The sequence below is a fragment of the Anser anser genome (assembly GCF_964211835.1).
Source record: "Anser anser genome assembly, chromosome: 27".
NCBI lineage: Eukaryota > Metazoa > Chordata > Aves > Anseriformes > Anatidae > Anser > Anser anser.
In genome coordinates, this window is record NC_139748.1 from 4,113,233 (window position 1) to 4,121,993 (window position 8,761).

Genomic DNA, 8,761 nt, shown 5'->3' on the forward strand with positions numbered 1-8,761 from the left:
CCCGTGACAAAGGAGAATGGGGGCAAAAAGACAAATTGGCCCCAGGCAGCCCGTGACCGCTCTCCACTCTCAGCAGAGGGCTGTGGACATGGGGACCTCGCTCGCCCGCACCCTGCGCCCCCAGCACCAGGGCTGCTGCAGCCCCTTTCGGGGTGGGGATGTGCCCTTTGCTCCCAGACAGCCCCACGCAGCTTTGGGGGAGCACGGAGCAGCTTCAGGCCTGGCCCTGGCTCCTTTGGGGAGGCAGAGGAGGAGAGCAGAGGTGCCCGGGAGTGGCTCCGAGGTCCCCAAGGAGCCCTGCAGGACAGCAGGGACCCCTGCGCCCCGTTTCCTCCGTCCCCTCCCGCCCCTTCCCCAGGCCCCTGCTCCCACACAGTATTTGGGGTGCTTGGGGCAGGGTTTTGGGGACAGGGTTGGGCACAGCCATGGTGGTTGTTTCTCCCCCAGGAGGAGGAGGAGGCGAGGACGTATCAGGAAACCTTCAGAGACCAACAGGGGCTGACAAGTGGCCATCCCCGGAGACAACAAGGTCCCGTTGTTCTCCCGGGCCCGGACTGCGTGACCTAGCGGGACTTTTCCATCCCCAACGCTGCTGAAGCCCCGAGGATCAAAGCCTGCTGGAAGCCGCTTCCTTCTCCTCTCAGGCACAACCCACAAGGACCGGGGGGCTCTGGGACCCCCAGGACTCTCCCCGCAAAGCAGGGATGGACGGGAGACGTGGGTGCAGGACGGGAAGGGGGGCGGCGGGTCCTCGGGGACGGCACAAGCCCCCGAGCCCAGCCGGCATCGGGGATGCGGGAGGAGGCGCAGGGGGCGTGCCTGGGAACCAGCGAGGCAGACTGGGGTCTATTGTTTCATTGTTATGGCTTCAAAGGACAATGGGGCATTGTTGTCTCTGGGGATCCCATTGTTTGCTTTCGCTGCAGATCCCAGCCGCGCAGTGGATGGAGGTTTCCCGAGGGCCAGGCAGGCTCCGTGTGTGGGACACTAAATAACGAGGCAGGCATGTTTCCTTCCCACCCCCTCCTCGCCACCCTTCCCCAAAAGGCACGGCACATTGCAGCATGCGTGTGCCCACACAGGCCAGGGCACGGCCCGGCACAGCACAGGCAGGGGCACCAGGACCACCCAGCCGAGCAGGGAGCAAAGAAAAACCAACCCTAGCGTTTACGAGGGGAAGCGAGCCCCTCTCCGCTGTCACCAGGCTCCCCTAACGGAGCTGCCGAGGGGACCGGGGTGCCCCAGCTGCAGCTGCGCTGCGTTCCTGCTGCCCTCCTGGGAACGTTTGCTGGGGGTCCCTCTGCACCCACCGGAGATGGGTGAGGGGGAGCAGTGCCTCCCCTCAGCCCGCAGCATCCCCAGAACACCAAAATCCCCCAGGGACGTTGAGCAAAGGGAGCTTTGCCGTCCCACCGCAAAGCCCGACATCTCCATCGGTACCTTGGGGAAGGACGGCACAGCCCCGGCTCCTTCCCCGGCAGCACCCCAAGCCCGGGACCTATTTGCATAGCTCCCGCCTATGTAAAAATAAACGCGGGTGCCATGCAAAGCCGGGTGACCCATCCCGAGAGCTGAGGCTGAGCCTGGGGAGGGGGCTGGGGACACCCACCCTGCGGAAAATCGGCCAGGCTGCGATGGTTTCGCTGCTGCGCTCTGGCACCAGGCAGGGAGCAGGGCCCCCCCCCTCCCCAGGGGGCTGCATCCCCTCCCGGGTAACCCCGAGGAGCTGGAAGGGCTGGTTCGTACGGCACGCCCCCGCTCCCCCCCTGCTCCCCCCCTTCGCTGGATGGCAGCCCTTGTGCCCGAGGGCTAAAAGGATGTGCGAGATCCGCGCTCAGACCAGCTGCCGCCGAGCATCTTTCCCCACTGCCCAGATGCACCTGGGCGCTGCCCGGGCTCCAGCACAGCCCCCCGCCCCTGACACCCCCCTGCCCCTCCACGAAGGGGGACAAGCCCCACGGAGGGGCTTGGGGCACAGGACAGAGCAGGGCAGGCGCTGGTGGCTGCTGGCTCAGCCCCGAGCTGCTGTGGGCTTCGAGGGCAGCTTCAGGCTGCGGTAATACCCCCGCCGACCACGCTCGGCTTCACAAGAGCAAAGAACGGGGTTTGGGGTTACCAAAGAAAGGGAAACAACCGCAGCTAACAAAGGTGTAAATTCAGCTTGGGTTGGGTCGCTGATTTTGTCATCCTGAGAACTGCCCCTGCTGCTAATCAGCAGAGGAGGGGGACCTGGCCTCTCAGCCGCCTCCAAGTCCTGGGAAAAGCACCGAGGAAGTTGAGGATCAGTAAGAGCTGTTTGGGAAAGACAAGTAAGGCGTGGAAGGAGACACTAGAGCTCAGCACCGACCCCCTGCATGCCCCTAACCCACTCCCCTGGGCCTCGAATCTCAGCTGTGCCAGCCCAGCTGCACCCCGCAGAGCCCGGACTCGCTGGGTGCTGACGGTGACCGCCCCACGGGGACTGCACCCCACAGCCCTGGGGAGCGCAGCTGCTGCTTCGGCTGCTTCTGCCGCAAGCCCCTGGCTCCTCCGGGGACCCTCATCCCCCAAAACTGCCACCCCGGGGAGCTGCCGGTGACCGTCCCCAGCCCGGGTGCCCTATGGACACTGCAGCAATCCCGTCCTGCACCGGGGGCTCGCTCGTGCTCCCGGCGAGTCTCGCTCACGCAAACCCAGACGCGCACGCGGGCGCTCTCTCCCCCTCGAGTAGTGCCATTTCCTCTCAGATAAAGAGTTCCTGCCGCAGCCCCCCTTTCCCTCTCCCCCCAGACTCGTGCATGTCTCGCGCACCCCTTTCGGAGCCCACCTTGGGCTCCGATATTATCTCACTTCCTCAATATATTAGCTCTGCTGTTGATTTACGATAAAGGAATGGGCTCCAAAACACTGTACCTCGGGGAGGAGGCAGCGGTGCAGCAAGGCTCGCCGTGCCCCAGCTGAGAACGAAGCCTTTGAAGGGGCGGATGCTGGTACCCGCCGTGAGCCCGTCTCCACCAAAGCGCGGCTCCCGTTGGCGCTGCCCCTCTGTCCCCCCGACACCTGCACGTGGCAAGGCGGGGGGGGGGGCTCCGACAGGCTGGGGCTGCAGGGAGACGGGCGCTGGAGGGGCAGAGAGCGGCTCTGCAGGTGCAGCTTGGGCACAGAGCACGGGCAGGCACGCTGGGGGGCACCCAGGGGTCTGGGGGAAAGGCTCAGGGCATGCCGGGTGCTCAAAGTGCCCCTCTGCTTCAGAGCATCCTACATGCAAAAAAAAACGCAGCTGAGTTCTGGCCGCTTTGCAATGGCAAAAGCCTCACCAGCGGGTCCCGGCCTACTTCTAGCTCAGGTTAAAAAACCCCACTCGAAGCAGCTCCTCAGCTCTGCCGCGAGCACGCACCCCCGACCCGAGCACGAGCGCAGGGAAGTGTCCCCGGAAAACTGATTGATTTGGGAAGCAGATTGCCAGGCAGCAGGAGAGCTGCAGAGACAGCAGGTCGGTGCGCAGCGTTGTTCCACTCAGCCGAGGACATCGCACCACTCCATCAGCCATCAGCCCCCCAGGGGACTATTAGATATTGCTCCTATTTTGCAGACAAGAGACTGAAGAATAGCAGATAAGGGGAAAAAAAAAAAAAAGCTGAAAAGCAGCAGCCAGCATCAGGGCAGGACAGGTGGGAAAGCTCTGCCCTGCTTTTGAAGCTCTGCTTTTGAAGTCCTTGCAAGGAGGCAAGCCCTGCTGCAAAGCTGAACCCTTATGACTTCTTTGGTGGAACAGAAAAAGTCCAGAATGGGACCCAGGCACCCCTAGGGCGAGCAATAAACAGTCATGTGCGAGTAAAAGAAACTGCCCAAGCCCCACAGTAGCCGGAGGTTTCGTTTTACCATGCCCGTGCCCCAAATCCTGCAGGGAAACGCCAGCCTGAGCAAGGCTGGGCAGGAAGCTCTGCATCCCTGCTGCAGCCAAAGCGGCGGCGCCGCAGGAGAAGCCCCAAACTAACGTTATCCGCATTGATAAGGCGCTGAGGAAGGAGCAGAGCCCGAAGACAAGTGCAGGAAACTTGGGCTCCAGTATTGCAGCTCCAGGCACAGCCCCCCTGCAGGAACGGGGCGAAGGAGCTGGCCGCAGCACCTTGAGCCGATCTCCTCCCAGGCTTGCGTGCGGGGGGCGAGCAGGGAGCGACGCCCCGGCAAGAAGCAGCATCAAGGGGGTGCAGCAAGGCGAAGTCCAGCTCCTCGCACGAAGGGGCCTGCTGGTATGCGAGGCAGCGGAGCAGGGGGGCGGGCGTTGCTGCTGCTAATGTGGCAGAGTCTCCCCGCTGAGGGCAGGCAAAATGCCCATGACTCATTTTTCCAAGAGATGTTACAAACAATAGTAATGATGCCCCTGGTGGGTATGAATGTGAAAAGGCACGATGGGGGGGCAGCCATGCTGGGCACCTTGTGTGTGGGCTGCCAACGGAGGGTACCGCCACGAACAAAACCTGCTGAAGCCAGTTTTTGGCATTGTGTACGATGAGAACCCTTGGACAAGGGCTGCGGGGGAAGAAGGGCAAAATGGCTGCACGGCAAACCCCTCTCCCCAGGCGGCGGCTCTGCTTTTGATGGACACTGGGCCCTGACTTCAGCCAAGAGGAGCCCGTTTTTATTAGCCAGAGAGAAAAAGGGAGAAAAAGGTCCCAAATTATCCCATCCCCACGCAGAATGGGACCGAGAACAAGCAGGGAACCGAGGAAAGCACTGCAGCGCTGTGTGAGGCTGCTCTTCCCCAGCTCCTGCCTCCGTCCTCCACACAAGTTTTCCATATTCAGATGCTGCCCTAAGGGGACAGCTTCTAAGCCGTTTGAGTCCTTGACCTTCCACTGTCGTCGGTTTGATACTATTATTTTTAGGCACACAATCCTTAAAACATACCAGCACTTGAATTAAGTTCTCAGATAATGTGCACCAAGCACGAGGTGGCGAGGCTTTGGGAGAAGGAGGCTCTGGGGGATCAAAGCCAGTGGCAGAACGCAACGGGGGGAAGGTGATTTTCCCCTTGTGGAGCCCACACAGCCGGAAAACCCATCTCACCCCTCAGTTGTTTTACAACTTACCAGGCCTGAAAATACGGCAAGTGCTGAAGGCAGCACAGGCTCAGCACGTGGCCGTGCAGGGCGCCCATCCCCACCCGTGCTCCTCCTGCCAACCCAGGCCTGAGGACTGAGCCCACCGCATCCACAAAAAAAGCCTAAGATTCATGACCAAAAGCGCAGTGACACCTTTCAGGAGCGGGGAGAAGCACCCAGGAACACCTGCTGGTGCCTCCGCGAGCCCAGGCAGCTGGCTGGCTCAGAGGTGCAGGTTCGAGCACGTATAAAAATCACTCCCCAAACCGTAGCATCCTACTGACGAACAAGAGGAACTGTCCCCCCCTCTGGAAAGCCGGGACCACTCTGGCTCCCTCCTCGGGGGCTGTTTCACAAGCGCAGAGCCGCATCCCACGAAAGGACTGGGCTGGGCCAGGGCGAGGAATTCCCAAGTGCAACAGGGAAGAAATGCAGCCTTTTTTCCCAGAACCCCGAAGCCACAGGCAGAGAAAGCAGACACAAACACTCACTCAAAGCACCGTCCCGTGCTGCTACAGATGCTGACGGCCTTAAGAAAAAACTCAAAGCCAACGCTGCGCAGCCCCACCTGGAGCCGGGAGGGCTGGCGGCTGGCTGCCACAGGCAAGGCAACGCTCTCAAACTGGAACGCCGCACGGCAGAGACGTCTCTGCCACGTACCTTGTGCCATCACTAGTGCAGAAGCAGGGCTCGACTGCTCCCTTTTTAAGAACGAACTAGCTCGATTTCTATGAGAGAGACGTTGAGGGAGAGTGAGATGGTATCTAAACCTACCGTCAGCTTGATTTCTGCTTGTGACAGATGTCTGAGCGCCGGTAGTTTAAGAAAATTTTCCCTGGTGACCTCCACCACGGGCACTTCGTGAGCACTGCTGCGTGGTCTCTCTGCCACAACACATCTCACTGCGACAACCCAGCACACAGGGCACTCCTAAGAATGTCACCTCGAGGAATCTTCTTCAAAAGGAGCCTTCACCCACCCCCCTGACCCACCCCGCTCCCCCTGCCCCTGCGCTGGAGGGAAAGGAATTTGCACGCCACGGAGAAGTACAGCTTGCAAAAGCAAACCCAACAGGCTTCAAGCAGCAGAAAGCCGAGCAGCGGGGGCTTTCTGAGCCCAGAGCCCAGCTGTACGCGTTCACTCTACCTCGCTCCTCCTCACCGCCTCCCGCTCAGTCCAAACCAGGACCTTCTGCTCCTCCTCATCCCCTGCGGGAGCAGGGCACCCCGGCTGGCGGGGCAGGATGCGGGCGCCCTGTGCGGCTGCGGCACCGCTTTGAGAGCAGCCCCACGCCAGGCAGCCCGCTTTGCTTTCTTCCAGGTTGTTTGGGAGCCAACAAAGCTGCTTGAAGGCTGGGGAACTCGGCGTTTCCTGCGGAGGCTTGTGCCACTTGGCTGGAGGGGCAGGGAGCTGGCCGAGCCCGCAGCACCCCCTTCTGTCTCAGGCTCTCTCGCGCAGCCAGCTCCGCCGTTACCTCCTCACCGCCTCCGGCCTGGAAACGCTCAGAAAGCTACAAGGATTCGGGGTTAAAAAATAAATCAGCGAGCACTTCGATGAGTCAGTCCTGTGGTTGGTTTTTTTTTTCTTTTTTTATGAGGACAGACAAGTGCTTCTTGGGAAGCCAGTCGGGCAAAGCCAGGATTGTTTTTGTGCCCCATCTGGGTGCTGGTAATGCCTAGAAGCTCTGTGCTGGGACCGCAACGCTCCCTTGCCAGGCGCTGCTCAAACAATGGGGCTGGATTTCCTCCTGGACATCCACACATGCTCGGACTCTCCTGCAGGCTTTCTGCAGTTTTTGTGGCTTCCTGCTGGGGAGCTTCTCATTTAGTTTTTTTTTTTTTTTTTTCTCTGCAGCTTCCCCACGCACATAATGACTGCCTATTTTGGTCCCTTATCAGGAGATGCTTCAGAGCTGATTAGCCTGGACTTCCTTCCTCCCGTCATCAACCTACTCCAATATTGACGTTCATTCGCACTAATTTGATAATATCAGAGAGCAGAGGAGCTCTAGGAGGCATTACGGTGTCTCGAAGTGCACAATTTGGAGTTGGCAGCAGCACTACTGATAAGGACGAGCTCTTTCTCCTAATGTCCCACTCTTCCCAAAAAGCAGCCGCGTGCCAGCCACGCACAAAGCCCCAGAACAGACCCCTGTAGGCTCCGAGCCAACGTGATGTCATTGTCAGGGGCCCTGGATAAACCGGACCCAAGCAACATGATGCAACAGCTCCTCTGTTAAATAACCTCTTCCTAACCCCGTACCTGTATGGGATTTTCCACATATACTCGGAAAGAAAAAATTATTACCTTGGGGAGAGCCTGCAATTTTAGATAAAGGATCTCGAGGCCACAATCTGCCTGTAACAGGAGATGTGGGCAGGTAAATTTTACAAGCACTGCATCACAAATACCCTGCGACACCTGAACTACTCACTGGGACAGCCTCCTTCCTCGCCTCCTGAAAGCTCCAGCTGGCAAACCAAGGACAAAATGAGAGGCAGATGTGGAGGACCTCGTCAGATACTGTTTTGTTCCCTGTGTGCCCACTGCTGGTGACACGTAATGCCTCCTGTTCCCAAACGCCATCGGCACGTTGCATCTTTACTACACGCTGAAAGGAACTCAGCAACTTGAACACAACCTAGAATTACCGATCCCGGCAGCAGGCTGTACAGCTGAAGCTGCTTTAGCTGATAAAGTGTGTCATGCTGCCCCTCAAAGGTTTCTCACTGGGAACGTCTGCTGTGACACTCCTGACGTATTACTTCTCAGAATGGCAGAGCTGCGCTGGGTAGGCCCCACAGCAAGACTCGTATTTCTGTCCTTCCCTTTCAGGAAAGGATCTCCCACCTTGAATTTATTAATTTTCATGATGGTGATACACAAATTGAAGCTTTGAAAAACGGAATGCTGATTAACAGATTTCTAGCACAGCCTGTGCATCAAAATTCATTTCTCTCCATTCAGGTAATCTGAGTTGCTGAGTTACAGTTACAGACAAAATTTTTCTTTTTTTTTTTTTTGTGATCAGAAAAACGAGGGGACTGGTTGTCCCAAGTCAGCTGGGGAACTTCTCTTTGGTCGATGCACCAAGCAATTCAGCTCTCTTGGGGAAACTTAAATAGAACAGACAGATCTCCAAACGGATAAAAAAAATAAATCAAATGATAAAAACCCAACCGACACATCTGATACCCCAGCTTACTGAACAGCACAAGGGTTTAATCTACAGGCTCTGTCCAAAGCAGCAAGAAGTGACAGATTTAATCCAAACCAGTTGCCCGCTCTCACTCTCTGATCTGGAGATGTTATTTGACAAGCAAGCGTAGCAGTAACACTTGTAAATGCTGGGTTACTGCACCACAGCCCCAAATCCCTCACGGGCCCACTAAGATACTTTTACTGACTGATCCACAGTAAACACTCCCAAAAAGATTCTCAACAAGTTAAACCCTGTTTAGAAAGAATCTGAGGAACCTGTTGCTGCGGCAACAAAGGGCTGCAACTGTATGCAAAAATCTCCAACACCCTCCTTAGCACCCTGCTAGCTCAAGGGCTGCGTGGGGCTTCTGTGCCCTGAACGCGTCCACCCTGGCCACATAATGCAGATGTAATGTTCGAGAAAGCACAGATCGTTATCGAAACTTATCAGATCCACAGCAAAAAGAAAAGCCCAC

The 8,761-nt window shown here is 57.9% G+C and overlaps 1 protein-coding gene across 1 annotated transcript in view; it reads right to left on the reverse strand.

The window, feature by feature from the left end:
• The window catches only part of SOX13 (SRY-box transcription factor 13), a 41,342-nt gene extending 32,670 nt beyond the window's left edge, over positions 1-8,672 (reverse strand). Inside the window, exon 1 of the mRNA XM_083812652.1 lies at positions 6,231-8,672. The gene's annotated coding sequence lies outside the window, so the exon portion shown is untranslated. The remainder of the gene's footprint in view (positions 1-6,230) is intronic.
• Positions 8,673-8,761: the final 89 nt, after the last annotated feature.